Genomic DNA, 24,215 nt, shown 5'->3' on the forward strand with positions numbered 1-24,215 from the left:
GGATACAGAGCACACTCCAAGGCCACCAGGATACAGACCGCACTCCAAGGCCACCAGGGTACAGACCACACTCCAAGGCCACCAGGATACAGACCACACTCCAAGGCCACCAGGATACAGACCACACTCCAAGGCCACCAGGATACAGCTCACACTCCAAGGCCACCAGGATACAGACCGCACTCCAAGGCCACCAGGATACAGACCACACTCCAAGGCCACCAGGATACAGAGCACACTCCAAGGCCACCAGGATACAGAGCACACTCCAAGGCCACCAGGATACAGACCACACTCCAAGGCCACCAGGATACAGACCACACTCCAAGGCCACCAGGATGCAGACCACACTCCAAGGCCACCAGGATACAGACCACACTCCAAGGCCACCAGGATACAGACCACACTCCAAGGCCACCAGGATACAGACCACACTCCAAGGCCACCAGGATACAGACCACACTCCAAGGCCACCAGGATGCAGACCACACTCCAAGGCCACCAGGATGCAGACCACACTCCAAGGCCACCAGGATACAGACTACACTCCAGGGCCACCAGGATGCAAACCACACTCCAGGGCCACCAGGATACGGAGCACACTCCAAAACCACAACCATAACACACCATAACGATCCACCAGCTTGTCTCGGGACAGCATATCTAAACTACAATTTACAACAAACTAAATCCAAAACCCCATCCACCATCCTGAGGCCCATCAGACACCACCCTGTCCCCACAATGCACTGAGCAGTTCTGGCTAATTAATATTGCCATCCAGATGAAAAGGCAGCCATGGGAGGCACGAGTTGAGGCCGGGGGGTTCCTGGGGCTTGTAAGGAGACAACCCCCCCCGCCCCACCTCCCTCAGCTAATGATTAAGGTTTCATCTAACAGAAGGGAGCTAAATGGAATGGTAGAGGGGCGCTGGGGCCACCAGGTGGGCAGGGAGGTGGCTCTCCAGGACCCAGGACTGGGACCCTGGGTGTTGAACACTGTGGAAGCCCTTTTAATCAAGACATGCCCTGGAGCATGGCCCATCTGTGACAGACAGGGCCCTCACTGAGCGGAGAGAAGAAGAGAGGAGAGGGAAGGAGAGGAGGAGAGAAGAGAGGAGAAAAGGAAGAGAGAAAGGGGAGATGAGGAAAGGAGAAGAAAAGTGAGAGGAGAGGAGGCAAGGAGAGGAGGAAAGTCCTTGAAGTGGTTGTGAGAGAGGCGCTGCTGGGGAGGGGGTTGGGCAAGGTTGCTTGGTTACACTAATTTCCCAGTTTGAAGAAGTTTCTCTCCCCTGTGCCAAACGATGGATTATAAATCGACTCCTCCTTCCTCAACACAAACGCACCTCAAAGTCAAAGTGCTTAACATAACTGTGACGTGTACAAACCCAGCTACCCCCTCTCTGAGGGGACGGTTCAGTGCCAGGCTGAGATTCCTCTTCTCATTTGGAAGTTGGCGCTTAAAAAGTGTTAAAGAAACTGATGCATAATAGAGCTGAGGAGAGAACAATACGGAGCGGGCTCCTTGCTTGCCACGCTGACAGATGGCGGGGGAGGAGAACGTTTCTTGGAATAGGACCAGCTCTTAATTACTGAGCGTCTGAATGGAAGACGCTCGGCTCATTAGTGAGGAGCAGGCTGACATGGACTCTCCCCGCGCTGCGCTGGGGGCTGACAGCCCTGCCCTGACCCTAATTGCGCAAATTGCTGGAGCACCGTCACTGCCAACCCACCTCCCCACCACCACACTGGCCTACTGCAGAACGGGAGGTGTGTGTTGGAAGATGGGGGGGGGGGGGGGGTGGAGTTATGCCCTTGTTTCCCCACAGGAATCAAGCCCTGGAGAAAAAGAGACGTTACGGAAAGTGATTGACCCTCAACTTATGTAACTTTAGGCCTTGAGTGTGGGATACTACTGGGTCAAAGAAGAGACAATATTGGATAAATGAGTTACGTTTGGAACCCAATGGGAGAGACAGCAAAAGCTGTGTTGCTCCTATAGTTTTGGTTCAGTCTGTTTAAACCAATGATTTATGCGCACATCATTGGTTTTAACACTGGCTAGCTTTCTGTGGCATGGGTTGTTCTCCACTAAAGGACAAACTAGCGTGCAAAGCCCGTTTCCTTCTGCTTTTCTAATCACTTAATTGTTGTTGTGTGAATAATGTATTAGGCAGGAATGAAACAATCCTCAAAGAGAAGAAAGGCCACTGATCAGCATTGCATCATGTTTAACGTCACTGTAAAACGGCCTCAGACTTCCAGTGATCTATTTCTTTCCAGAAATGTTTCCGGTCTGATTAGGCCCTTTTCCAAGTCAGCCCTCCTCCAAGGGCCAGATTGAATTACTAAACTAATGATCTACTCATCCGTAACCACTACATATCTGAGTAAATAGCATCTGTTCTTCATCCAATACACTGGCATTCCTTGCACTCCGGATAATATCCCATGTCTCGGTGCACCAAGTCAGCACAGTACTGATATTCATGTTTGTTGCTCTCATTTGGATGTCTCAACGTTTCTGTAAATGTTTCAACACATTCTCAAAGACAGGTCCTCAATGTGGCCGAAGAAGCCCCTACAATCCCATCCACATCATTGGGTATTTGTGGTAGCACCTAGCATGTGGCGGACATGGGTTTAGATCTGATGTTGAGCAAAGGTATTTGTCCCTTGATCATAGTACTGGGAAACCACAATGTTCCTTTGTAATGAGTCACACTGTGTATCTATCGTAAATTACACAGGTTTTTCCTGTTTGGGGCTTTTGGACACAATTAACATTGCTTCCACGTCATTTCAATGGATTTATGTTAAACCGATGTGGAACAGACGTTGGATTCACGTCTGTGCCTTGTGGGTGGTGACTGTATGTCAAAGACTTGGTCATATATGTTACTTTTTCTATTTTTCTATGTCAAAAATGCATTTACAGTCACAACTTTGACCATCAAGTCTGGAAAAACCTATACTTAATTTTCAGCAAATATGTAAGCATCGACCAAGTAAACATCGGCGTTAATGGCTTACATATGAATGACAAAGGAGAAGTGTAGGTAGGATTGCATGTACTAGGGTCTGGTTTCAATCCGTAGCACTGAAGAGCTGCTCTACAGGGTGATAGAAGTTAAAGGCAATGTTCCCGCGCTAGCGGAGACTGCGTTCATGGTAAACGCTGCACGTGTCGGCTCAAATCTAAAATGACCTTTACATTTCAATAGTGCGAGAGCGCTGAACATCAGCGATACGGATTGAATCCAGCCATAGGTCTTGATATTTTCTTGAGTTAGTGTATGTGAGTTTCTTATGATTAGGCATCTGACTTGAAGAGGTATACAGTCAGCCACATCTAACAGTGGGAGGCTACCGAAGCCACGAAAACGTACTTCCATAAAGAGGCATGAAAACTTCTCTTCCTTTATCATCTACACATCAACCTGTTTAAAAAAAACAACTGACCTTACGAGAGGGATTTTCCAAGTCCCTTCAGATGAAACTGGTTTCTTTATGTAACGCGCTCCAGTCAGAGCTGTGGTTTACAATAAGTAGTAATTACGGGATACGGTTAGGAATCAAAAAACAAATGTGTTTGCAATGTCTCAGAAGACTAAACAACAACTTCCGGTTTAACTTCCTCTATGACGTCAGCATTGACTCACCAGACTCTTTCCATCTAACAGTGGATGGGGAAAAGGACGAAAGCCCAGGGCAACGGGTGTTAAAACGTTGCTAAAGTGGTGTTGTTGAGGAATGGTTGTCCTGAAGGAACATGTCAGGACTGAAACTGAGACGCTCAGATTTCCTGCCAAGACTTCCTCCTCCAAGGAGAACTCAGACTGTTAAGATATTCTCTAAACAAGCTGCTGAAGGCAACATACTTAACCTAGACCTAATGAATACATTTGGCCACATTAATAAGTAATGTTGTTCCATGTCTGTTTAGTTGTGCCATACTATCATTACCTATGGCACTGTGTAACTATTCAAGCATATCATAGGGATTTCGTTGGACATTTAGTCCTACTAAAACAGGTATACAGTTGAAGTCGGAAGTTTACATACACTTAGGTTGGAGTCATTAAAACTTGTTTTTCAACCATTCCACAAATTTCTTGTTAACAAATTATCGTTTTGGCAAGTCGGTTAGAACATCTAATTTGTGCATGACACAAGTAATTTTTCCAACAATTGTTTACAGACAGATTATTTCACTTATAGTTTGCTGTATCACAATTCCAGTGAGTCAGCAGTTTACATACACTAAGCTGACTCTGCCTTTAAACAGCTTGAGACACTCCAGAAAATGATGTCATGGCTTTAGAAGCTTCTGATAGGCTAATTGACATAATTTGAGTCAATTGGAGGTGTACCTGTGGATGTATTTCAAGACCTACCTTCAAACTCAGTGCCTCTTTGCTTGACATCATGGGAAAATAAATAAATAAATATAAAAAATTGTAGAACTCCACAAGTCTGGTTCATCCTTGGGAGCAATTTCCAAACGCCTGAAGGTACCACGTTCATCTGTACAAGCAATAGTACGCAAGTATAAACACCATGGGACCACGCAGCCGTCATACCGCTCAGGAAGGAGACGCATTCTGTCTCCTAGAGATTAACATACTTTGGTGCGAAAAGTGCAAATCAATCCCAGAACAACAGCAAAGGACCTTGTGAAGATGCTGGAGGAAACAGGTACAAGGTATCTATATCCACAGTAAAACGAGTCCTATATCGACATAATCTGAAAGGCTGCTCAGCAAGGAAGAAGCCACTGCTCCAAAGCCGCCATAGAAAAGCCAGACTACAGTTTGCAACTGCACATTGGGACAAAGATTGTACTTTTTGTAGAAATATCCTTATGTCTGATGAAACAAAAGCAGAACTGTTTGGCCATAATGACCATCGTTATGTTTGGAGGAAAAAGGGGGAGGCTTGCATGCCGAAGAACACCATCCCAACCGTGAAGCACGGGGGTGGCAGCATCATGTGGGGGTGCTTTGCTGCAGGAGGGACTGGTGCACTTCACAAAATAGATGACATCATGAGGCAGGAAAATTATGTAGATATATTGAAGCAACATTTCAAGACATCAGTCAGGAAGTTAAAGCTTGGTCACAAATGAGTCTTCCAAATGGACAATGACCCCAAGCATACTTCCAAAGATGTTTCAAAATGGCTTAAGGACAACAAAGTCAAGGTATTAGAGTGGCCATCACAAACCCCTAACCTCAATCCTATAGAAAATTTGTGGTCAGAACTAAAAAAGCATGTGCGAGCAAGGAGGCCTACAAACCTGACTCAGTTACACCCGCTCTGTCAGCAGGAATGGCCCAAAATTCACCCAACTTATTGTGGGAAGCTTGTGGAAGGCTACCTAAAACGTTTGACCCAAGTTAAACAATTTAAAGGCAATGCTACCAAATACTAATTGAGTGTATGTAAACTTCTGACCCACTGGGAATGTGATGAAAGAAATAAAAGCTGAAATAAATAATTCTCTCTACTATTATTCTGACATTTCACATTCTTAAAATAAAGTGGGGATCCTAACTGACCTAAAACAGGGAATTATTTACTAGGATTAAATGTCAGGGATTGTGAAAAACTGAGTTCTAATGTATTTGGCTAAGGTGTAGGTAAACTACCGACTTCTACTGTATGCAAGCCAGACTTCATGCTAAGCTATAATCCTCTGCATCTCAGTTTCACTATGAGGCTGAATGTTTTCAGTGTGGCATGGTATTTTACCTCCTCGCTATCTTAACAGCTATGTTTATGTCATGTCATGTTTAATGGATATTTACAAGCACAGGGATGCAGTGTCTTTGTCTCACATAGACGATTTCTGGATTTTTACCAAGTTATGAGTCAGCAACACATTACTTCCTGTTTTCTACAATAAGTTACAAATTTGCATTGTGATAAGATCCACTCCCTTCCCTTTTCTGGGAAGACCCTTATAAGTATTGGATTTTCCAGCCACAATGTCAACATAAATGCCCTGCAAGCCATCACAGTCATTACACCACTATTAAAGCTATATGGTGAACCAGATAACTTTGAGGAATATTTGAGTAATATTACAGTATGTAATAATCACCTATTACACATCTATTAAGGATGTTTTAGCATTAATAGATGTAAAATGCCTGTTTTCGCAACCTTTATGCAGTTCATTGACACATGATATAATCAACCTTTACCGACACAGAAAATAAATGCAGCGCTTTGGTGCGATTTCTTCACTGTGACACGCAGGGTAAAGAGAGAATAGCGGAAAGTTAGTAGTACTGTCAGAGAGAAAACTGAGATATCAAGGAGCTCGGTGACAACCCTTCGCCTGTGGGCGATGTCTTTCCAAGGAACAATCTCAATGATGGATGCACTCTAACCTCTATCTCTCCATCTCTGACTGGTTGCATATTGCAGAGGTGTGCTTCTAAAACTCAGGGCTATGTGTGAGCTAGCCGAGAACAGGTGAGGAGATGAAGAACGACGCTTTGAATGGCCATTGGAACAGAAAGGATATTAGGACTTAGTTTGAATGATCATACTGGGTTACATTTCATAACATGCAAGAGGCCATTACGGTACGTGGTTTGGTTTGGTATGGTATGTCCTCAGCTCTGAAACACACTCCGAACGCCTAAATAGATGATTCCCCTCAGTGGCCATCTATTTCATGACAGCATTTCGTGGGAGAAAATCACCAAAGTGTTTGTTTATGCCAAGCCTATCTGGAATTTCTGGATCTTGAAAGTAGAGGCAAGGTGTAGAACAATCAGAGTAATTACAAGGAACTTAACGCTGCTTGATATCAACTCGTAGGGCTTCACTGTTCTCCAAGACCAAAGGGTGAACCAAACAACTTATCATGTCACATCTGACTGTAGCCTATCTAGTCTTATCTGAATATATGCTGTTGTTGTTGTTTTGATACGAACCACTAATTGCAACAACTGTGGAATTTAGATGATTCCCACATTGTCAGAGTTATACTGGTTGAACTATATTTATAAATATTGTCCTGAGATTCATGATCCACATGGCGATTAGGTATTTAGTTCGTTTTTAAACGCTTGTCATGCCCCATATGCAAAAGTTAAAGAACATTTCATTGCATTAGGCTACTTATATGAATTACCTGGTTTATGTTAGATCAATCGTCAATATCTAATTTATACAGTTGTTATTAACTCAAAAGTTGTTTCTTTACTGCTTGCATACTGTAGGCCTAATTGGCAGAGTAGGTTATATGCCCAAGTTTACGGCCGTGGTTATGCCATAAAGAACTGTTGAGACCAAGGCCACAGGAATACCCAATCCCAAGATCTCGAACATGGAATGTTTTTGAAATATATTGCCCTACCCTACACTTTGTTTAGGATGATTTCTGACACGTGTTATCTTCCTTGTCTATGTGACTCACCTCTGGCACGCGTGGTATGAAGATGTCTTCAACAGAAGTGGTAAATTCACCTTGGCAGCTCCAACACAGCTACACCTCCGACACCTCCAAAACATCAGCTATGTGCATTATTCTACCGAACTACATGACCTTTGTTTTAGAGGTGTTCAGAACAAGGTTAAGGGCAGAGAAAGCTTGTTGAACATTAAGAAAACTTTGTTGTAGAGCGTTTAACACAACATCCGGGAAGGGGCCAGCTGAGTATAAGACTGTAACATCTGCATATAAATGGATGAGAGAGCTTGTTGTTGATGTAAATTGAGAAGAGCATGGGGCCTATGTTTGAGCCTTGGTGTACTCCTTTGGTGACAGGCAGTGGCTGAGACAGCAGACGTTCTCAATTTACACACTGCACTCTTTGGGAAAGGTAGTTTGTAAACCATGCCAAAGACCCCTCAGAGACACCAATATTCCTTACCTCACAAGAATGGAATGGTCTACCGTATCAAAAGCTTTGCCAAGTTAATAAAAATAGCAGCACGACATTGCTTAGAATCAAGGGCAATGGTGACATCATTTAGGACCTTTAAGGTTGCAGTGACACATCCATAACCTGAGAGGAAACCAGATTGCATACCAGAGATTACTATAGACATCAAGAAAGCAAGTCAATTGATTATTTACAAGTTTTTCCAACACTTTTGATAAACAGGGCAAGATATAAATTGGTATGTAACAGGATCAGCTTGATCTCCCCCTTTAAATAAAGGACGCACCGTCCGGATAGTCCATCTTCAGACTATCCAAATAAAGTGTGACCATGTGCATTCCTCTACTAACTGTTAGTAAAGGAACGCGCACTAACGTCCTGGACCAGAGCTATGGTCCATCCAGACCATACCAAGGAGAGGGCCTGTGTGCAACACCTGCGGCAGCTTCCCTGCATCTAGGAAGTAACTATTCAAACATGTTTGTAGGAATTGTTTAACAATCACAAAAGCATACATGAGAGTTTAGGAGACTATTGAAACACCAAGCAAAGACTGCTCTACATACAAGAGAGCCTGGTGGTAGTGTTCGGAGTAATAACAGACACATTGAGTTGTGTTGGGAACTATAATAGCACTGGAATGGCTATAAGCAGCACCATCAACAGCCTACATTTAAATAATCGGGTTGTGTCCACGTCCATGATTTATCAGTGTCGTGTCGTTAACTTTCATTAAATGTGAATACTGTATCTTATCAAATCAATTATTTATGTGTAATTTAATTACGTGATTAAACTAATTATGTAACTTTAATTAACTAGGAAGTCGGGGCACCACGGGAACATGTTGTTTATAGAGTTTAAATTCCCGAATATAACTCTTCAGATATTTTCTTATCTTATCGAGTACAGTCTTGTGTTAATGTATTATTATTAGCTCATCAGTCATATTATTGAACAGCGCAAACCCTTGGATGTCTGCACAAACCCTAGCCTAAATCATGAATCAGCGATATACAAATTGGTTCAATTATTTATTTACTGACGAACTTAATCAATCACAGAATTACATAATCACACACACAATTAGTTATACATTGGGTGCTACATGATACAAAGAAAAAGTCCATAGCAGACGAAACCGATATGACGGCTTGGTAGACAAAGGAAAGGGGGTGGGGACCGCTTAAGAGCGGGAAACTCATAGCTGATAACTACACAGAAATAGCTAATAATTTGAATATGAACAACCGCTCATTTGAAAATAAATTGCAATTTACATATTTACGAGCTTATGTCTTGTTGTCTCTCTCTGTGGTTGCCGGTCCATCTGCTGGAGAGATTCGACTGAAAAGTATCTGGTTGCGTTCCCCAGAAGACACAGTCTGTCGTAGTTAGAATGGATACTTCAGAGAACCATCCGGAATTGTCCAAAGAATCAGATGCGTTTACCAGACTGAAGTATTTAAACAGCTGCAGTCTGAATAATTATTCTTTAGTTTGTAGATTTCTTCGCCATTTCAACGTGGGAATGATCCCTACGTTCTTTGGTCTTGTCCTTTGGTAGAGTTGTAGTTCTTAACCATTTCAACATGTAGCGTCAGCTCCATACTTTTCTGGTCTTGTAGTTTTAAACCATTTGTCAGCCGTGTAGCCACCGCTGCACGCTGTCTGGTCTTAGAAATTCAACTATTTGCAACCTTAGCTTTCACCGTGGTTTGCGTGGTCTGGTGTGAATTGCGTCACGGGGGCTTTTATACTTGGGTAGAAAAGGGGCCGTCTCATCATGTTTGTGCACACCTGGGAGTGGCTACTGACTGTGCATAAGTTACCATAAAACAACCAATTCTCATTTAGAAGAGTAAATCACATTGTTATCTTTTCAAAAGTATTCTTATATTTATTCATTCATCTTATTCAACATTCAGATGTAAACCTGACTGCTGGGAAATGTACACTTTAAGAGATACAGCTATGTGTGTTTGTCACGCCCTGGCTATAGAGAGGGTTTTTATTCTCTATTTTGGTTAGGCCAGGGTGTGACTAGGGTGGGCAGTCTATGTTCTTTTTTCTAGGTTATTGGTTTTTTATGTGTTTGGCCTGGTGTGGTTCCCAATCAGAGGCAGCTGTCTATCGTTGTCTCTGATTGGGAGCCATATTTAGGTAGCCTGTTTTTCATTGTGTGTGGTGGGTGGTTGTTTCCTGTGTTCATACCATACGGGACTGTTTTGGTTGTTTGTTTGTACTGTTGTTATTTTGTTCAGTGTTCTGTTGATTTATTAAATATCTCATTATGGGCACTTACCACGCTGCACATTGGTCCGATCCTTGCTACTCCTCCTCAGACGAAGAGGAAATCCGTTACAGTGTTTCCTGTCCTTCATGAGGTCACCAAATGAAACACACTCGACATGACTGTCCCTTAAGTGTCCACGGACCATTCCCACATTCTCAAAAATAGAAATATTATATTTTCCCATTTTGGGGATTAGGCAAGAGAAGCTCTTTGTTCTCCCAGAGTTTTCTTTCCCCCCATATTCCATGGCAGAAAAAATAGTTTCTACCAGGAATTTATGACCGTTGTAACACCTGAGGTGGAAGAGGGGGGAGCCACGATATACACCCAAAAGGGCCACGTCGTGACATCCGTGTTCAGAGGGTTCATAAAGACCGAGAAGCTAAATATGATTGGTGCAATAATAATTGAATAGTTCAATCAAATCTGTTACACCATTTCATGTGTTAGGCCTTATTTGAAAAATAGAATCGTATCAAACCAACAGACCTGTAGATACAAAGTTTGCAAACAACATTCCCACACATAGAGGCTCTCATGGCTGCATGCGAACACTATTGAGACATTTCAACAAAACCCCGGGTTACACCTTCGATAGCAGTGCCATTGCAATAAGAGATTGCTTGGAGTACGGAATGACAAAACAAAGCAGTGATAAGGAATGTTGCTGTATCAACAACCGTGTGTAATTGTTTCTTTAAAGAGCGCATGCAGGTTAATTCAGTGTTCCTCATTACAGACCGTTATTTTTCTAGAATTCAATGTTTTTTGGATTAATGGGATTTCAACAGCAGCAAACACATACATTGCTATGATTGACACGTGGTACATATTTCCTCTGACCTTTCCTTTTAGCCTTTTATCTCATTAGATTAGGTAAATATTGATAATGATAGGGTTCATAAGGATATAATGTGGTTCAACAATACTTAACAAGTTTGAACAGGTAATCAATTAACAAGCAACACCATCATCCTCTTCCTAGATCTGTAAAGGAAAAATAAAAGCATTGGCACCTGTCAATGTACACTGAGTGTACAAAACATAAGGAACATCTATTAACATTGAGTTGCAACCCCTTTTGCCCTCAGAACAACCTCAATTCGTCGACAAGGTGTCACAAGCGTTCCACAGGGATGCTGGCCCATGTTGACTCCAATGCTTTGCACAGTTGTGTCAAGTTGGTTGGATGTCCTTTGGGTGGTGGACCATTCTTCATACACACGGGAATCCTACTAAAGCTCTGGACACATGGCCACTGTCGCAAATCCCTTGTGTTCAATTACCACAATCAGATTAGGGACCCTAGGGCGAGAGTGGGGATTCTCCCTCCGTACACTGTCACTCATCCTGTTGACTGGTTCCCAGACTTAAGACACATGGAAATACGGAGCTGTCAGATTGGTGCCAACTGAGGAGCAGTGGAGCAGTAATCCACTTACTGAACATATCCACCCTGCAAGCTACGAGGGAATGATTTACTCTACATAGCGGTTACTATACCTGCTTGTGATTTCCTTTGTTCTCAAGAACCAGTATAATAAATCAACTGTATGGTCATTTTATTGTTAACAGATGGAAACCGGGAGCAACACAGGGACGTTAGGTTAATAATTATTCCTCTTCTGGCCTTTATTCAGAAGAACCACTTTCACTTTGACACTTTGACAATTTAAACTGTTACCAAGGACATAGTGGCAAAGTAGAACAGAAATATGCAAGGCTCGGATTTTCAGCATAGGTATCTGTATTGTGGCAATGCATAATAATTCCACTTAAATCATTTGCTGTCAGACTGATCGTTGATGTCCATCGATTTCCAACACAGTTGGGTGATACATGATGTAACGGGACCTACCGTTCATGTCATAAGATGACCACACAAAAGAGGACATGGGGGATGTAGTGTGATGTCATAGGCCCAATTCTGATGTCAAAGGATGTTGTACTAGGTCACAGGATGGTCCATGATCATCTGCCATGTCTGTGGGTCTATAGGGCCAGAGTAGATGGCTGGGCTGGTGCAGGGTACGGAGTTGCCCTCTATCGCTGACAGGAAACGAGTCAACAGGAAGAGACCGCTTCCCAGTTTCTCTTCCAGTCCTATTTTAGGCCCCCTCTGCAGTGACAGGATAGAGACAGGTAAAAACTCTGTTAACCCTCTTTCCCGTAGTCTCCCTCCTAGAGAGAGCAAGTCTCCAGCTTCCTTTTTCTGACTGTTTAAAAAAAAAAAATTACTAGGAAAGTCAGTTAAGAACAAATTCTTATTGACAATGACAGGCTACGCAGACCAAACCATAATCCAGGCAGAGTTGGGCCAATTGTGCGCCGCCCTATGGGACTCCCAATCACAGCTGGTTGTGATACAGCCTGGAATCGAACCAGGGTCTGTAGTGACACCTCTAGCACTGAGATGCAGTGCCTTGGAGCACGGCGCCACTCGGGAGCAGGTTGTTTCAGCAGAGGTGGAAAAGAAAGTGAACCCCTTTGGTGGAGGAGAAAAGGACGAGAGGAGATAGGGGACAAAGAAAATTACACTTCCTATTGGCATGGGAGTGACAACAAATAGTGTCGCATTCCTTTGTGTTCTGCCGTAGAGATATAGTAAAGCAAGTTACTGCATTGAGCTGCATAACCATGTTTAATTATCGCCACAATAGCATAAAAAAATCATATATGAGAGTTCTCAAAACTAGTTGGATATGCTTATAAATCTCTCAGATATGTACGCACCTTATGTCTGGAACAAGCAGGAAGGTATCTCAGTGGATCAGAGAACAAACGCCTACTTGGTCCCTTGTTTCCACCCTTGAACGTCGCATTCACGTGGTATATTAATTTCTGAAACACAGCATGAACATGGCTATTGGAAATGTAGTACCTCATCCCACATAAAGATCAGTGTGAGAGATGAATGTTTGGAGTGATAAAAGCAAAGGAAGTCAAAAGGATTCGATATCCTTGTTCAGTGACGAAATCGCATCAAATTTATTGTAGGATACCTCCTTCCCATGGCATACCATCTCAGTGTATTTCAACCAAGTAGCTGAAATCATAGCAATTGTATTACTCTAATGGATATACACTTTCAAGTCAACATTTCATGATGGGTGGGTTGGCGGCCATATTGAGTGTACCACCCATGACGATGTAGTCAAACTTCCATGGTTCTAATGGTTCTATTTCTATGGAAACCCACTCAACAGCAGCATCATTAACTCCTATCCATTAGTACGGACCACTTCCCACCTATTCTGTCCTCCAGCCTCCACTGCCTCTTGTTATTTTTCAACATGCATCCTGTTTTGCCTGCGTGCGCCGAGGCTATACACATTCATGCAGGAAGCTGTAGGATGGGGGCTCTTTTCTCCTGTCTTGCCTGTGGTCTTCAGTTGCGTCTGGGGAGATGGCCAGTGGCCAACACAGCAGCCGCCGGGGCCTTTGCTCCACGAGCACATTCTCTGAATTCCTGTCTTGTTTGTGCTGAAATGACTGAAGGTCAAGGCCAAGTGGGTCTGCTGCTACACTACAGGTGGGGACAGGGACCCTTACTGTAGCAATAGCAAGGGCATGATGAATGTGAGGCTTCAACAGCTTCATAATAGTCGGCTATCAATAATACTATGCAGTGTGTCCTACCTTATCCGTTTTGGAAGAGAGAGGCTACTTAACCTTTCACTGCAGTGGGCTAAATCAGGGTCACACAAAGTGTTTCTTGGTAGTCTACAACAAATCTACTTTGAAATAAAAGTATACACCTCACACACATGGTTATGGGCTTAAAACATAGAAAACACCTGTACCAGATATAGAGTTGAAATGTATTCAATTTGGAGTTTGCATCCCAATATAATACTTTATACATCACAGAAGACTTAAAGAAAACTAAATTGTTTGACATAGAAGCATTGGATTTTCTGATTTAAAAAAAATCATGTTTAATCATTCTCAAATTATGAAAATTATGAACAACATTCCACCCCTGAGGCCACTAAGTCATTTGAAAGGGCTAGTAGTTATACGTTCTGTGTGTGTTCAAGGTAATCTGGCACCGTACGTGCCAAAAACATCCCAAATTGGAGAACTCACTGTCTGCTTTCCCAACATGTGTTTCTCAAGCAGTGAAACACTGATTGCTGGTAGATTTCCAATTTATTTTCAAAGAGAAATACGTGTTGCCTAATCCGCTGTGCAGAGGCTCTTGAGATAAACCGGTGTTTTGTCAAAGATCACTTAGACGTTGGGACAGTACTGGCGGTGTGTGTGTGTGCACGTGCGCTACGTGCGTGCGTGTTGTATATTTCTGTGCATGCTATGGACAAGCTGAGAAACGCACTGGGAGAGGATTTTAATCAGAGCTGCCATCTCTGCAAGCCCGTGGAATTTTATATTCTATCCCAACGGAAGTGTGTGACGCTCATATCAGACGTGACGAACAATGGCTTCCTGTGTTCTGATATCTATGCACCTGTCAAACGAGGGGGATTGCCAGCAGCCAAACCAGTTTAAAAGAGGTCATAATCAAAGGCAGGCAAGGTTACTGTAGGATATACTATATGTCTAAATGTCATTTCAATTCTAATCGAGGTAGAGGGCAGATGTGGTTCCTTCCGTGTGTCACCACACAAGCCCAACCGTATGGAAGTTGAATTCCCACTTCAACCCTCATTGGCCCTAACAAAGTCACCTTCTTTCACCTATACCCATTCACTTCAAACCTGTTGATCGTGAACTCACTTTTGTTTTGACATTGAGGCTTATAATGTGCTTGTATGACCATTTCCTGTTCACTTCCTAAGGTCATTGTCCTATCATGTTAGTTTCGTATTGAGTCTAAAGAATACTGGCTTTAAATAATGGGTGTCGTAACGCCCAATAAAAGCCCATTATGTTGAAATCCCCCTTTATTCTATGTTTACTCTGGAAACTGAAGATGGAGTCCCCTTTCTCACCTTTCTCTTTCTAGCTGCTGTGTGTGCAGGATCCTGAACCCCAAGAGGATAAATCGCTTCCTCTGACTCCCGACGAAAGTTGGCAGCTTAGCACCCTGGAGAGAGGTCAGAGGTCACAGGGCTCTCTGTATGGCCCTGGACTGGCCAATCACAGCGCAGTGAGAGAGAAGCAGCTGTCAAGACTCCCGTTAGATTTTTACTGAGCGGGAACGGCCTGTTTCGGGCCTGAACCCCCCAGCAGTGGTGGAAATGACCCCTGCTTTTCCTGTTATTAATCTCACAGATAAGAGACTAGGCTGCCTGGTTCTGTACTGGAGAGAGAGAGGCCACCTAAACTCTGTTGCTGCACTAACACTATGAGCCACCAAACAGGCCTGACTTATCATAACTTAGCCATGTCCTGAGTATCATAGACTGCAAACGATGATCTGGCCAAGCTCTGCTACTAAAGTCATGGCCATACAGCAAAGCAAGTTCTCTTCAATCATAATCACAGCCGTATATATTCCCCCCCAAGCAGACACATCGATGGCCCTGAACGAACTTTATCTGACTCTTTGTAAACTGGAAACCACACACCCTGAGGCTGCATTCATCGTAGCTGGGGATTTTAACAAGGCTAATCTAAAAACAAAACTCCCTAAATTCTATCAGCATATCGATTGTGCTACCAGGGCTGGAAAAACCCTAGATCATTGTTATACTAATTTCCGCGACGCATATAAGGCCCTCCCCCGCCCCCCTTTCGGAAAAGCTGACCACGACTCCATTTTGTTGATTCCAGCCTACAAACAGAAACTCAAACAACAAGCTCCCGCGCTCAGGTCTGTTCAACGCTGGTCCGACCAATCTGAATCCACGCTTCAAGACTGCTTCGATCACGCGGATTGGAATATGTTCCGCATCGCGTCCAACAACAATATTGACGAATATGCTGATTCGGTGAGCGAGTTCATTAGGAAGTGCATTGACGATGTCGTACCCACAGCAACGATTAAAACATTCCCAAACCAGAAACCGTGGATTGACGGCAGCATTCGCGTGAAACTGAAAGCGCGAACCACTGCTTTTAACCAGGGCAAGGTGACCGGAAGCATGACCGAATACAAACAGTGTAGCTATTCTCTCCGCAAGGCAATCAAACAGGCTAAGTCCCAGTACAGAGACAAAATCGAGTCGCAATTCAACAGCTCAGACACAAGAGGTATGTGGCAGGGTCTACAGTCAATCACGGATTACAAAAAGAAAACCAGCCCCGTCGCGGACCAGGATGTCTTGCTCCCAGACAGGCTAAACAACTTTTTTGCCCGCTTTGAGGACAATACAGTGCCACTGACACGGCCCCCTACCAAAACCTGCGGGCTCTCCTTCACTGCAGCCGAGGTGAGTAAAACATTTAAACGTGTTAACCCGCGCAAGGCTGCAGGCCCAGACGGCATTCCCAGCCGCGTCCTCAGAGCATGCGCAGACCAGCTGGCTGGTGTGTTTACGGACATATTCAATCAATCCTTATCCCAGTCTGCTGTTCCCACATGCTTCAAGAGGGCCACCATTGTTCCTGTTCCCAAGAAAGCTAAGGTAACTGAGCTAAACGACTACCGCCCCGTAGCACTCACTTCCGTCATCATGAAGTGCTTTGAGAGACTAGTCAAGGACCATATCACCTCCACCCTACCGGACACCCTAGACCCACTCCAATTTGCTTACCGACCCAATAGGTCCACAGACGACGCAATCGCAACCACACTGCACACTGCCCTAACCCATCTGGACAAGAGGAATACCCATGTGAGAATGCTGTTCATCGATTACAGCTCAGCATTTAACACCATAGTACCCTCCAAACTCGTCATCAAGCTCGAGACCCTGGGTCTCGACCCCGCCCTGTGCAACTGGGTCCTGGACTTCCTGACGGGCCGCCCCCAGGTGGTGAGGGTAGGTAACAACATCTCCACCCCGCTGATCCTCAACACTGGGGCCCCACAAGGGTGCGTTCTGAGCCCTCTCCTGTACTCCCTGTTCACCCACGACTGCGTGGCCATGCACGCCTCCAACTCAATCATCAAGTTTGCGGATGACACTACAGTGGTAGGCTTGATTACCAACAACGACGAGACGGCCTACAGGGAGGAGGTGAGGGCCCTCGGAGTGTGGTGTCAGGAAAATAACCTCACACTCAACGTCAACAAAACAAAGGAGATGATTGTGGACTTCAGGAAACAGCAGAGGGAGCACCCCCCTATCCACATCGACGGGTCAGTAGTGGAGAAGGTGGAAAGTTTTAAGTTCCTCGGTGTACACATCACGGACAAACTGAATTGGTCCACCCACACAGACAGCGTTGTGAAGAAGGCGCAGCAGCGCCTCTTCAACCTCAGGAGGCTGAAGAAATTCGGCTTGTCACCAAAAGCACTCACAAACTTCTACAGATGCACAATCGAGAGCATCCTGTCGGGCTGTATCACCGCCTGGTACGGCAACTGCTCCGCCCACAACCGTAAGGCTCTCCAGAGGGTAGTGAGGTCTGCAGAACGCATCACCGGGGGCAAACTACCTGCCCTCCAGGACACCTACACCACCCGATGTCACAGGAAGGCCATAAAGATCATCAAGGACAACAACCACCCAAGCCACTGCCTGTTCACCCCGCTATCATCCAGAAGGCGAGGTCAGTACAGGTGCATCAAAGCAGGGACCGAGAGACTGAAAAACAGCTTCTATCTCAAGGCCATCAGACTGTTAAACAGCCACCACTAACATTTAGCGGCCGCTGCCAACATACTGACTCAACTCCAGCCACTTTAAAAATGGGAATTGATGGAAATTATGTAAAAATGTACCACTAGCCACTTTAAACAATGCCACTTAATATAATGTTTACATACCCTACATTACCCATCTCATATGTATATACTGTACTCTATATCATCTACTGCATCTTGCCATCTTTATGTAATACATGTACCACTAGCCACTTTAAACTATGCCACTTTATGTTTACATACCCTACAGTACTCATCTCATATGTATATACCGTACTCTATACCATCTACTGCATCTGCCATCCCGTTCTGTACCACCACTCATTCATATATCTTTATGTACATATTCTTTATCCCTTTACACTTGTGTGTGTGTGTAAGGTAGTAGTTGTGGAATTGTTAGGTTATATTACTTGTTGGTTATTACTGCATTGTCGGAACTAGAAGCACAAGCATTTCGCTACACTCGCATTAACATCTGCTAACCATGTGTATGTGACTAATAAAATTTGATTTGATTTGATTTGATGACTGACATCTCATCCACTCTCACTGGAAGGGTGAAAAAGGAGTGAACATTGTATTTCATATCGAATTACTGTAATATAATTACGTTTCTTATACTTTAACATCTTCTTGGGTAATTTGCATGATGTCAAATAGCTGTCAGTGTGATTTCCTCTTCCAGATTTACAAGCAGCTAGAGACTGAACCAACCTGCGATTTGAACCAGACAGGCCACCTTATTACAAGCCTGTTTCCCAAATGTCTCATCATACTGCTGCTGGAGGAGATGATGTCATCACTACCTCCTGTGAGGTACAGGAAGGGTTCAGAGGAGTGGATTATGGGAGGAGGCTCCATAGCACCTGGTCAGTGTCTACACCCCTCTAATGGCTTGGACAGAGACTGGGGAAATAGGAGCCTTTCCGTTTCCTACAAGCCCTAAATACAAAGAATAACTTACAGGTTAGGTTAGAGACCACAGGATTAGATTTCTGTGATCTAGGCGGCAGATAGCCTAGCGGTTAAGAACAGGTTAATGGTTCGAATCCCTAAACCGACTAGTTGAAAAATCTATTGATGTGTCCTTGAGCATGGTACTTAACCCTAATTGCTCCTATAAGTCGCTGTGGATAAGAAAATCTACTAAATCAGTGGTTCCCAAAATGTGGGGTGCATCCCCTAATGAGGGGTTGATGGGGGGGAGGGGATAATCGTGTCTGCTAAATTACTAATATGTTTTTTTTTAAATGGGTCGGGGATGAGAATGGGAATTCTGAAGCATGGTTTTACATAAAAAAAGGTTTAATTTAATTTTAGTCATTTATCAGACGCTCCTATCCAGAGTGACTTAAAGGAGCAATTAGGGTAAAGTGCCTTGCTAAGGGCACATCGACCAATTTATAACCTAGTCAGCTTGGGGATTTGAACCAGCAACCTTTTGGTTACTGGCCCAACGCTCTTAACTGTCATTGATTAGTGGCACCAGAGACCAGAAATCATTTTCAGGTACAGTACCAGTCAAAAGTTTGGACACACCTACTCATTCAAGGGTTTTTTCTTATTTTTACTATTTTCTACATTGTAGAATAATAGTGAAGACATCAAAACTATGAAATGACACATATGGAATCATGTAGTAACCAAAAAATGTTAAACAAATCAAAATATATTTTAGATTTTTAATTCTTCATAGTAGCCACCCTTTGCCATGATGACACATTTGCACATGCTTGACATTCTCTCAACCAGCTTCACCTGGAAGGCTTTTCCAACAGTCTTGAAGGAGTTCCCACATATGCTGAGCACTTGTTGGCTGCTTTTTCTTCAATCTGCGGTCCAACTCACCCCAAACCATCTCAATTGGGTTGAGGCCGGATGATTGTGGAGGCCAGGTCATCTGATGCAGCACTCCATCACTGTTCTTTTTGGTCAAATAGCCCTTACACAGCCTGGAGGTGTGTTGGGTAATTGTCCTGTTGTAAAACAAATGATAGTCCCACTAAGTGCAAACCAGATGAGATGGCATATCGCTGCAGAATGCTGTGGTAGCCATGCTGGTTAAGTGTGCCTTGAATTCTAAATAAATCACTGATTTATGAACCACCATACCATCACACCTCCTCCTCCATGACGCACGGTGGGAACTACACATGCGGAGATCATCTGTTCACCTACTCTGCATCTCAGAAAACACAGCGGGTTGGAATCAAAAATCTCAAATTTGGACTCATCAGACCAAAGGACAGATTTCCACCAGTCTACTGTCCATTGCTCATGTTTCTTGGCCCAAGCAAGTCTCTTCTTCTTATTGGTGTCCTTTAGTCCTTTTTGGGGCGGCAGGTAGCCTAGTGGTTAGAGCGTTGGGGCAGTAACTGAAAGGTTGCTAGATTGAAACCCCAGCTGACAAGGTAAAAATCTGTTGTTCTTCCCCTGAACAAGGCAGTTAACCCACTGTTCCTAGGCTGTCATTGAAATTTTCCGGATTGACTGACCTTCATGTGTTAAAATAAAGTTGGACTGTCGTTTCTCTTTGCTTATTTGAGCTGTTCTTGCCATTATATTGACTTGGTATTTTACCAAATAGGGCTATCTTCTGTATACCACCCCTACCTTGTCACAACACAACTGATTGGCACGAACGCATTAAGAAGGAAAGATATTCGACAAATTTACTTTTAACAAGGCACACCTGTTAATTGAAATGCATTCCAGGTTACTACCTCATGAAGCTGGTTGAGAGAATGCCAAGAGTGTGCAAAGCTGTCATCAAGGCAAAGCATGGCTACTTTGAAGAATCTCAAATATAAAATATATTTTGATTTGTTTAAAAAAAAATTGGTTACTACATGATTCCATATGTGTCATTTCATAGTTTTTATGTCTTCACTATTATTCTACAATGTAGAAAATAGTCCAAATAAAGAATGAGTAGGTGTGTCCAAACTTTTGACTGGTACTGTACATTGAGAGGAACACAATCGAAGCCGTGAGCATTGGGATTCTTTAACATTGTGGACTTGCCCTGTAATAATATTTTATGGTACAGATTCCAGAAGACATGGAACATGTGGGTTCATAGCTGACGTGCTTGGCTGTGCTTTCCTCCCATGAACAATGCCCATAGCAGGATATCCTCTGGGAGCCCTGAACTTTCCCTAGCAACAGCTTGTTAAAAGAATTGAGGAGCCATATCACTCTGCAAAGTCCCTTCAATAAAAAAATGTCTCTCTCCTTCTCTCTCTATATCGGTTTCTTCCTCTTTCTTATGGTCTAATATGTGTTGAAAATGTAGAACTGACAACCTCAATAATCCCTCTCTCTCTTCTTTCTCCTTCGTTGATGGTACACAATCAAGTCCTTGCGGCAACAGTGTTTCAATACTCTACATTTAAAGCCCAACCAAACTTTTGAACACAATCAGGTAGGCAAGAAAGGGAAAGTGTCTTAAATAGCAGCAGCAATGATGGGATTAGTTCGCATGCTAAATTAACATCCATTACCATGACTTGTATGTGTTTTAAAATACCCTCTTTATATATCTTAGCTAAACTTCGCCATTACTTCTCATTTGAATAGCCTTTTGTATGTCTTCACACAGGCTCTGCTGCCTTTGAAGTTGCAGGTCTTTCCTCCATAAAGGGGCTGTGTTGGCCTGGGAAACAAGTTGTGGCTAAAGCAGAATACTGGATGAAGCCCTTTGATGTGGACAAGAGGTGATTCGCTTGCCCCCCCCATTCTCTCCCCTTTTCCCATCATCTATGAGAATTACTAACCCCCCTCTTACTACCTCTTACCCCCGCCTCCCCTTACTCTTTGCCCCTGTTACATAAAAGGAGCTCCTCAGTCCTCACCTTAGGACCGAGGCTTTTGGGCCTGGCTCAGGAGAACTCAGCGTGAGAGAGCTGGCAGGAGTGTGTTGACAGCAGGCACACTTCATTATTTTCTTTAGGAATGTAGTGAAGTAAAAGTTGGCAAAAATAGAAATAGTAAAGTACTTAAGTAGTACTTTAAAGTATTTTTACTTAAGTACTTTATTCCACTGCTCAGTAGCCCAGTTTCAATCACATTTCCTGTACAGAAAAGGGGAAATGAGTTATATTGGCCTTCTGGTAACCACTTTGTCAGTTGCATGTAAAACCACAAATTATTGTATTGTCCCATGACAGAAGGAAGCATGTCACTGAAAATGTGTAGTGTACTCTTACCAGCACAGACTGTGTTGATTCTGGTGAACAAATAACCACAGTTCGCTTCCTGTTAACCACAACTGGCAGGCTATTCTTTGTTGAAAAGTCAGCCGATGTGTGGGACAAACCCACAACACTCAAACAAGTAAATGAAATAAAGATTTTTTTTTAACTCGTGCTCTTGTAGAAGGTGACATTTGTCCTCTCACGAGAGGCCGTTCTGTTTGGGTGTTGCCGTCTGGCTGGCCTCCAGAAGGAAGGACAGAGGCACAGACTGGCACACTTTCACACAGTGCTGTTGATGACTGGCTGTGGCTAGCAGGAGGCCCCCAGACTCTGTGGTGGGGCCCTTTGAAGTCTCAGAAGGAGAGGAGGAGCGGTGGTGGCACACGTTGCTCAAACCTCTCCTTCCTCAGGCGCAGGGCCAAGAGGTAGCCTACCTCCTCTGTGATGTGTGAGTGTGGGACTGGGGACAGACAGGCAGATGGAGAACAAGGGGCTGCCACTGTGGGAACTTCTCCACCAATTCCCCATCGGGCTGCTATACAGCCACGGGAACACACTCCCGTCTGACCGTAATCCGCCAGCTGAACAAAATGTCTACGAGTGATGGGCTGCTGTCCCCTTTCACCTACATACAGTAAAACCGAACCTCTCTGCCATAGCAGAGGAAGTGGGGTGCAGTGCTCCCTTACAGGCCAAATCTACAGTATGGCCCCTGATGTTTACAGAGTCACTGTCCAATCAGTATCATGATACTGTATGCCTTTCCCTTATTGGTCCAATGGCATAAGAAATTACATAATTTAAACTAATTCCTCTTTACAAAATTACTTGACTATTTTTTGTTGAAAGTTGTAGTTTTTCCTACTGGTAAAACTCAATGGAGATAAGTCAGCCTGCCCTAATCACATAGCAATCCCCCATTGCCTGCCCATGTGAAAACGATCAACTCTGCCTTAATCTGACCTGGGACTGACAGCAACAACGTACATTGCGTTCATGGACATGATAAAATATGCTACCACCACACCTGTCATCCTCTCATGGACAACAAAGAAAATGGTGGCCATCATCACTCAGAGAGAGAAGCCGCATTCTCCTTTAGAGAATGGTCTGAGGCCGAGCTTGGCCTTGTACAGGAAGTGACCTCTCACCCTGGCGTGTGGGCTGTCAAGGGTGGCCTTCATAGACCAGCAGAGAGAGAGAGAGAGAGAGAGAGAGAGAGAGAGAGAGAGAGAGAGAGAGAGAGAGAGAGAGAGAGAGAGAGAGAGAGAGAGGAGAGAGAGAGAGGAGAGAGAGAGAGGAGAGAGAGAGAGGGGAGAGAGAGAGAGAGAGAGAGAGAGAGAGAGAGAGAGAGAGAGAGAGAGAGAGAGAGAGAGAGAGAGAGAGAGAGAGAGAGAGAGAGAGAGAGAGAGAGAGAGAGGTGTCACCATTGAGTAACTGAATCCTGGTCTGATGTGAGGGAGGTCAGTCCTCCCTGTCCCACTGTGTGTTTCCCCCTGGGAAAAGCCTCCTGCTCCTTTCTGCAGATCTTTATCACCACCCTCTCCCAGCGCGAATGAAACCAACTTCCTTCCTCTTCCTCCTTTCCCACACTTTGGCTCCTATTGTGCTGCGAGACGGAGCTGTCCATCATCAAACCGACTGCCCGTCGACAACATTTATCAAAGGTCGGGCGGTCAGTCCGCTAGTCTACTCAACCAGCAGGATACGTTCAGCAGAGGTCGATGTGGAGCGGGTCAGACTCACTACCGCCATCTCTGACTGGGGCAGCCTGGCTGGTACACAGGGCTGTCACATGGGAGTACAATACAATTATTTACATGACAAACTCCAGAGCTGGTTTCAAAGAGCTGATACAAAAACTGCCAATTAAATATTGGAACAGTCAGTCTGTGGGTGGTGTGTGGAAATGGTGAGTGCCATTGAGTGCTCTGTTGTTGAGTGTCACCGAGTATACTGTACATAAAGCAGCTGGACCCACTGCAGCAGGCTATTCCATCACCACCACAAGAAGCATTCTCCTAGCACTCTTACAGAACATTATAAACACAGCTATTCATTGTGACTCAATGAAATGTTGAAATTCATAATGGATCAAAATGG

Source organism: Salvelinus alpinus, chromosome 22 (assembly GCF_045679555.1).
Source record: "Salvelinus alpinus chromosome 22, SLU_Salpinus.1, whole genome shotgun sequence".
In the NCBI taxonomy this organism is placed as follows: Eukaryota; Metazoa; Chordata; class Actinopteri; order Salmoniformes; family Salmonidae; genus Salvelinus; species Salvelinus alpinus.